The 8,432-nt window shown below is 50.4% G+C and overlaps 1 long non-coding RNA gene across 1 annotated transcript; it reads left to right on the top strand.

The window, feature by feature from the left end:
• The first annotated feature begins 2,448 nt into the window (after positions 1-2,448).
• On the top strand, positions 2,449-3,285 carry LOC128806659 (uncharacterized). The gene is made up of 3 exons (XR_008436900.1): positions 2,449-2,522; positions 2,626-2,882; positions 3,185-3,285. It is a non-coding gene; the product is annotated as an uncharacterized LOC128806659 (long non-coding RNA).
• Positions 3,286-8,432: the final 5,147 nt, after the last annotated feature.

Raw genomic sequence — 8,432 nt, 5'->3', positions numbered from 1 at the left:
GCGGGATTTTTTACGCTCTTTCCCGTGTCGTGGCCACGGGCTGTGAGCTCAGCGGCTCCGCAGGCGGTCAGGTTTTCAGCGGGCGCCGACAGGCATCGGCATAATCGCCTCTCTCTTCCCAGGGGCCTCACGCGGCCGCCATCTTGGAAGTGTCGCGGCGGCCGGGACATTCTTGACCTTCTCAATATGGCGGATAGGTGAAAGAAAAAAAAAAAAAAAAAAAAAAAAAAAAAAAAAAAGCGCGGGAAAATCGTGGTCCGCGTGCTGCACTGCCCGCGCGCCACGCAGGCGCCGCCCCGCCGGGATTTCCCGCGGCCTTGCCAGTACTGCGGACACGGGCTGTTGCCACACTTGCGCCGCGGGCGGGCGGGTTTCAGGCAGCATTTTTCTTTTAAATAAGAGATCGTTAATATTAATATCCTAGAGCTAGAATTTGGTTACAGGCAGGGCTTTTATTTTAAATAACAGAACTATTTTTTGAATAGAAATATAGAAATGTATATTAATATATCTGGATATATAAAAAGATAAAATATAAATAAATAGAAGTCATAGGAAGATATTTAATATAAAATCGAAATAGCATCATGCATCAATATACATGATAAATGGGAATGTGAAAAGTATAAATATGAAAGATAGTTCTAGAGAGTTTAAAAGAAAAGGATTTTGGAGGGGTTTTATTGGGTTAGAGGCAGTGTGTTTTAGTTTGCGTGCGGGTGGTTTTGGGCCATTTATTTTTCAGGATTTTTCCAAGGGGATCGCCCCTGTTCTTTTCTGCCTCCCTTCCCTCCGGGCGAGCGGCAGCCCCCGGCTGTGGCCGCCGGCGGTGCTGCCGCCTTGTGGACAGAGAGCGGTACTGCAGCCCCCCCCAGCCAGCGCCCTGCCCCTCGCCGCTGGGTGCCGGCTGAGGGGGGGAAGGACGGCTGCCGAGCGTGGGAAGGGCGAGGCGCGGGAGCGAGCGGCAAGCGGGGCGGTGTCTGTAAATAGAGGGGAGGGGTGAAGGAGATTCGGGAGAGCAAAGGGACCCGATGACCGAGAAGAACGGCAGCGGCGAGGGCGGCCCGGCGGGGCCGCTTTCGGCGGGCGGCGGAGGCGCGGTCGCAGCGCTCACGGGCCGGGGGCGGCGGGCGGGGGGCGAGCGGCGTCGGAACAGGGCTGCACTCCCCTTTCCCGATCCCCGCGCGCCTCCCTCTCTAGACGCTGGAAGCGACCGCGTGCCGGAAAATGCCGCCGGGGCGGCGCGCGGGCGGCGGAGCGGGGCCCCGGCTTTCCCCGCCCCTCCTGCCGCCATCTTTGGAAGGTCAAGTGAGTCGCCCCCGTCCCGCCGCGTCCCCGTCTCGTCCCGCCGCGTTCCCGCCGCCTCCCCGTGCTTCCCCGCCGTCTCCACTCTGACACGATCCGCCCCCGTCCCGGACCCCCTCCGCTGCAGGGAAATGCAGGAGAACGCGAAAGCATCGGGGCAGAGCAGCCGCTGGAGGTGCCCGAGCCGTCTCCCCCTTGCCCGCAGGGCCGGAGTTGCCCACCGCCGGGAGCTGACAGGTACGCTGACAGCACGGGCGGCTCCGGCACGCTTTGCCTCGCTGTGTTCCGGTGCCGTGCTGCTGCGGGAGGACGGGGCCAGCGCTCCAAAGGCCAGAGCAGAGCGCTGGCGAATGGGAGGCGAGGAAGGCTTGGGCTAAGGATGGATTGCAACCGGGCTGCCTGTAAGTGCGCAGAGAGAGACCTTTGTCGTCCACGCTGCCAAAAGGAGCACCTGGCACACCCTATAGGTGTGCCTTGTGTTTCACGTGTTTTCATTTCCTGTTTGTGTCATCCCAAAAAGCAGGGACGGAGCAAATGGGACTGGTTCCCACTGTTGCTGTGTGAAGGCTTTTTACAGGCTCCTGTATTGATGTCATCTTTTTTTCACCCCAAGCTTGGCTTCTCCCATCCTTTTCCCGTGGCTGCGGCATTGGGTGTTCCCAGGAGGGCTGGGTTCCTCAGCAGGGGTCTTAGGAGTTGCTGTGGATTCTGATTTTTCTGAAGCTGTATGGAAGCGTGCTAGCGAATCAGCTCTTTTCTCTCCTGAAAAGCTTTCCATCTATGTCCACCCGTGTGTCTCCGTGTTTTAATCACATAGCCGGACGCACTGAGGTTTTTACTTTCTAAGCCAAAAGCTGAAGCAGATGACTGTTTGCTTTGTGTGTGTGAGGAGTGGCATTTGTGCTGGAGAGCTGCGGTTGGGAACAAAAGATGGACTTAATGTGCTCTGGGGATGGGCACGGGAGGAAACGCACAGAAAGGCAAGGCAGTGATGATTGGGGAGGAAAAATGAGAGGTGGTTGCTTCCGATCCGTGGGGACTTTCCTTGGGAATGATCGATCAGAGAGCATATGGAAGTAGAGAGCATCTTCTGGCTGTTGCTGCTCCGTAAACTTCTCCCTGGCTTCACAGGTCCGTGCTGGAGAGTGGGAGAAGGGTCCCTGCTGGCTGCCGTGTCCTGGGTGGGCACAGAGCTCTGACCTTGGCCAGATGGGCTGGTGAGTATTGAATCAATCCCTGTCTCCTCGTGAACAAGTTGTTTGAAGGAGTTTGAGGCAGGGACGGCTTTTAGCCGGCTGCAGTTCGGTTTCTTTCTCACAGGTCTCCGGGTGTTTTGATCCTGACGCTGAACTGGGGCTCTTACCTGTGTGACCTGTGAAATGTCCCGGAAGCTGATCGATGTCTTTGTGCTCCCGCTGTGTTCATTTGGGCTGTGCTTCAGGCTTCTCTCCCGGGGCCCTTGGCGTTGCTGTATCTCTTGGATGCCGTGCAGAACGGAATCAGGCAGCCAAGCCTCAGGTTCACCTTCTCCCTCACCCTCTGCGCTGCTCGTGTGGCACAGCAGATCCTGAAGCCAGGTACTGGAACGTGCTGCGTGTGTCACTGCTGGGGTGAAAAACAGAGGCCTGGGGAGTGTCGATCCCCTCACCTGCTCTGTGCTCGTGCGCTCTTGCCTGAGCTTTTCCTCCTGGGCAAGAGAAGGGGAGGGTGGGCAGCAATGGGAATGCGCCTCAGAGCAAAGGCCTTCTGCAGTTGCCGGGCTGTTCTCCCAGCTCGGAGCGCTGCACGCTCACTGACTGCAGCTTCCACAAATTGTCATCCGTGCTTGTGGATTGGGAGCGCTGTCCTCCTCCACCATGCCAGCCTTTTCTCTTTACAGAGGAGCACGTGTACATAAGGGTAAAGAGATTCCTTCTGTCGCACCGGTGTTTGGACCTGAGGAAGGTACCGGGTTTCCTCCAGCTTTTCTACAGTTTTGATTTTGAGGTGAGAGTCCCATTTTAGGTACCCAGTAATTCTTCAGAAATGTATTAAAAACAGCTGCAAAAATACAATGAAACCTCATTCTCCCACAGGTAGTTAATTAGAAGCGTCTTTCTTTTGTTTCATGTAGGAATTCAAAATGTTATTTCTGTGAGGTTTTTGTTGTCTTCTTAATACTAAGGCACAATGAGTTGTGCTGTGTATGCTCTGTGAGCACAAGAAAAGAATGTTCTGCCCCGGCTAGCTACAATTCCTCTTTGAGTTTAGGTTAGTAACTTTGAGTTCAACTGAAGTATTTTAGAAACAGCAACTTCTAAAATTCCATTTCCACTGCATGTTTGGGCTGCAGACTGACTGTTCCCAGTGGATGTTAGCGATTAAATTTGATAGGAATGGAAATTGAGAAGTCCAGAACAAGCTGTGGTAATTCCTGAGCTGGCACTCAGAGGGAACCGGGGTTTTGTGCTCTTTGGAGCAGGTATCCTTTGGAAATGTCGGAATGTCTGACGGTGGTATTTTTCTTTATGGCTTCCAGTACAAAACAGCACGAGTGGATCCTCAGATTTCTTGGGGAAGGGCTGCGTGACAAACATTGCTGTGAGCTTTATGTCTACCAGAGGATTTTCCGGGTCATTCTTTCCTTTCTCAGCAGTCCTTTGTGTGACCAGGGCTCCCAGGTAAGAATTGAAAAAGAACAGTTCCCAAATACCCCAAACCACAAAATATATATTTGTGGCCATATTTGAGGCCAATATATTTGAGGCCATATATTTGTATGGCCTCAAGATCTCAAGTACAAACCAGAAAGGAATAGCTGATTCTGCCTTGGTCCTCTTGAAAATCTGTTCCTTGTTGGTTTTGTGTATGTGTGGAGGGGGAAATAATTTAGATTGTGTCTAAGCCAGTCCCATCCTGATCCCTTGAAATTGGAACAGGTTCCTGCCATCGTGGAGCCTCACGGGGGTGCCGTGGTTTTGCTCCTGCAGTCGGGGCCTTTTCTTTTTGGGGTCTCTATTTCCCCAGCCAGCACGTTTGTCACCTGCACAGTGCTTCGGCAGGAGGGAAACTCGCCTGCCGGGAGCTCTCAGGTTTGGGAGCATCCACCCTGAGGATTTCAGGTATCAAAACCTCGGACAAAAAGAGAAAACTGTCTTGCTACCTGAATACTTCTTGTAAGAGCAGCCCCTGTGGTGTGAAGCGTTGAAGGGAGAATGTCTTTCCTTCTCTGGAGTTGCTGAGAACAGGCGGTGTTCATTTTAGCTGGAAGTTGATCGGGTACCAGCCAAATTGCTCATTTTAAGTTAGATAATCAGATCTTGGCTGTAAAAGAACAAGTTGCATTTTCTGTTTCAGAGTCGTATTCTGGAGATATGACAGAGTGCTGCCCGTGTCACCTCTAGAGCTGCCCATGAGCTGATAGAGGATCACAGCCTCCTCTCGGGGGTCCCGCACGGCTTAGAGAAAAGGTAACCAGCCAAGTACGGGAGAAATGGGGACAATTTCCTGTCCACGGCTGAAGAATGACGTGGCTGAGGATGAAAGCAAGGGGGACAGACCTGGAGACGGGGGCACCCCGAGGGCTGCACTGGCAGAACTTGCTGAACTCTGAGGTGTCCCTTGTGTTTTTGAGAAGAGAATCAAGAGGCTTTCAGGTGGTGGTGGGAGGGACGATGGTGGGGGGGCTGTGTGATTTGGGAATCACTTCCTTGACAAAGCAAAAGGACACCTTGTGCTGGTGTCCTTAGCTTTTAAATTTCAAGCAGCCTCAGTTCCCATCCTGTCACAGGACCTGCTGCACAGGAAGTGGCACAGTAATGGATTTGAGCTGTCTAGAACGTTATTTCTCCTCCCCTTGCCTCTCCCTAGCAAAAAAAAATCTCTTCTGCAAGCACAGAGTGCCCTGACAGGTTCCGGCAAGTGCACCAAAAGTGCCCTAGAATATGGTCCCCCGTAGGAGATGGACCAGCTGCTGGTGAGGATCTGCCTTTCAAATGTGGTTTTCTTTTCTTTTTTTTCTTTTTGTTCTGTTTCATTTTGTTTTTTGGGTTTCTGGAGAACCAGATGATAAATAAAATGATTTCCTTACTCCATCCTCTGTGGCTAATAAATTTAGGAGACAAGAGAGAAAACAGGAATCGATCCCAGATGCTGCTGTTGAGATGGGTATATGATCTACCTGTATATAGATATATGTGTATCAATGTATATCTGTGTAGTGATAATAATGGGAGTTTTTATGATACGTTGCTTTACTGTCTTATATTTTTAATAAAGTGTGATTTTAAGTTATTAGGTATAACATTTGATTCTGCTTATTGGCTAAAGTAACATTTTCTTGTATTTTATTGGTATCAAGTAATGTTAATCATTAATTGGTAAGAGTTTATAATGAATTATTAAGGTGTAAATATTGTTCATTAAGGTACGTCTTTTTTTTACTGTCGGTATTTTCATGTGTTCGTATGGGTTTTTATGTTAATGATTTTGGGTTTTTGTGTTATGAATATATTAGTATTTTATTAGGGTTTTTTTGGTTAGTTTACTTGTTTGGTGTGTAGATCAGTCCTGTTAAGTATGTTTATCTATATATGTTTTAAAATTTAAGTTATAAATCTACTTGTTAAGGATTTTTGTAGAGTTCTATGTAAAAATTTAAATCGGTAGGGGAGATAAAAAGCAGTAATTATTAATAAGATGAGTATTTTAGTTTTTAATAATGATTTAAGTTATTCAGCGATGTTTCAATTTTTGAAAATATTATTTAGTTATTTTTTATGTGTGATTGATTAATTTTTTTTAAAGAATTAGTAATGTTTTTGTAAATTGATTTCTTGTGATTTCATCAATTTATATATTTTTAAAAACGTTTTCTATTTATGATTGTGTGTGAATAATAAAAAATTAACAGTTGTTTTATTTTGTAAGGTAGTATGTTTAAAGATGTTCATATTTGGCAGTAATTTATTTAACGTTATACATGTGTTATTGTTTCATTTGGTTAGTTAATAAGTAAGTTCATTTGATGTGGTTCAAGTGTGAGTTGTAGTTATTTTAGGTGTTAAAAGAGATGTAGAACTAATAGAATTAGGTTGTTAAAAGGTTGTACGATTTTGATCCTGAGAAGTAAATTTGTGTTGGAGTGATTGGGTATTTTTGGGCGGGTGTTCTTTTTTTTTTGGTTGTTTTTTTTTTATGTCTTATTGTTATGTTTGGTCTTAGTGGGTTAATTGTTTTAAATTGTAGGTTTGCTGTTTTGAGGTAACTTCTTTGTGGTTTTGTGTGGTTTGGGGGTTGTTTTGTAACTAAATATTGTACAAGTATTTGTTTGTAATGATTTGAGTAATTTTACTTTTGGTGGTTTACCTGTCATTTGGGGCATGAGTGTATAAATGTTATTTGAAGAGTTTATGTTACGTGTAAGTTTTTTGATTTGCAATTTAGTGTTTGTAAAGGATAAGGTTAGTTGTGAGGAGGTATACAAACGAGCTACGTAGAAAAGAGATTTTTCGGGTTGGTGACTGATAAACAGAGCGTATGTGGACGTGTGGTTTTAGTTAGTGTTACTTGTTTGTTCTGTTTTGGTTGTGGAACTATTTCTTTCGGGGTTGGGTGTTTGGTTTTGTTTTTTTTTTTTTGGTGTGTTTTAAATAAGGCTTGACACAGTGAGTAGGACTCTTGTGTGATTTTTTTTTTTTTTTTTTTTTTTAATTGTGGAACCATAAGTATAACGTGTTCTTTAGGTTATGAAATTGACGGGACTACATTATTGGCTACTTACTAAATCTTGTAGTTGTGAGTAGGTTTTTGTAACTCTGATTTTGAAATCAAAGAAGAAAACTGAGGAGACGAAGGAGGTAGAGAAGTTTATCTCCTTCTAGGACAGAAAGGGTTTAGCGCAGAAACTGCTGGGTCTGATGTGGCGCGGGGGTTTCCGTGCGCCGGCCGGGCCGGGCGCGGGGCTCGGCGGCAGGAGAGCGGCGAGCTGTGCGCGTGCGCGGGAGGCGCGCTCCCGCGGGGAGCCGAGCGGAGCCGAGCGGAGGTGAACGGAGCCGAGCGGAGGTGAATGGAGCCGAGCGGAGCCGAACGGAGCCGAGCGGAGGTGAATGGAGCCGAGCGGAGCCGAGCGGAGCCGAACGGAGGTGAATGGAGCCGAGCGGAGGTGAATGGAGCCGAGCGGAGCCGAACGGAGCCGAGCGGAGCCGAGCGGAGGTGAATGGAGCCGAGCGGAGCCGAGCGGAGCCGAACGGAGGTGAATGGAGCCGAGCGGAGCCGAGCGGAGCCGAACGGAGCGAGCGGCTCCGAGTTGAGGCGAGCCGAGCTGCGCCGAAGAGGCGAATCCAGCCGAGTCTAGCGGAGAACAGCCCGAGTGTAGGCGAGGAGCCGAGTGGGGCCGAACCGAGCCGAGCTCCGCCGAGCGCAGCATCCCGAGCAGGGCGGGCCGCCGGGGCGGGCTCGGGTGGAGTCGGCGCTCTCTGAGGCTCCCCGTCCTGTCCCGCTCTCTACCCCTCCTTCTTCCTCCCCGTATTCCTCTTCTTTCTCTCTTTCCCCCATTTCCCGCTCTCCCCAAAGCCGACCCCTTGCTCTCCCTTTTCGGCCTCCCCTCTCGTCCCCCCCTCCATCCTTCCTTCCTCCTCCCCGTATTCCTGTTCTTTGTCCGCAGACCCTCCCCTCCTCTCCTCTCCCTCCCAAACCCGACACCCCGCGCCCCCCCCCCCCCCCCCACTCCTTCCTGCTCTGTCCCTATCCCGCTCCTCCGTTCTATTCCTCTTCTCTCCCTCCTCTGTGCACCGTCCCTCTTCCCCGCTCCCGGCCTTTCCCTTGCCCTCCCGCTTTCCTCCACAGCCCGACCTCCCTCCCTCCATACGCTGTCTCACGCCCTGCTGTCCCTCTTCTCTTCCCGTCGCCCCGTTCCTTCTTTCCCCGCAGCCGCGGGGCCGGGGGCGCCGGAGCATAAAGCCCAGAGGGCCGGAGCCCGGCGCCCCCGGGCCCTTGCGGGAGTCCCCGCACGGGGCCGGAGGCTCTCGGCGGATCCCCCCGTGCCGGTCAAACCCCGCCCGGCCCCGCCGGACCTGCGGCTTTGCCGGCATCGCGCTGAGAGCGGCCCCCGCTCGGTGCCGTGCCGTCCGTGCCGCGTCCCCGCCGTC

The sequence above is a fragment of the Vidua macroura genome, chromosome 4 (assembly GCF_024509145.1).
Source record: "Vidua macroura isolate BioBank_ID:100142 chromosome 4, ASM2450914v1, whole genome shotgun sequence".
In the NCBI taxonomy this organism is placed as follows: Eukaryota; Metazoa; Chordata; class Aves; order Passeriformes; family Viduidae; genus Vidua; species Vidua macroura.
This window is presented reverse-complemented; position numbering and strand designations above follow the sequence as displayed.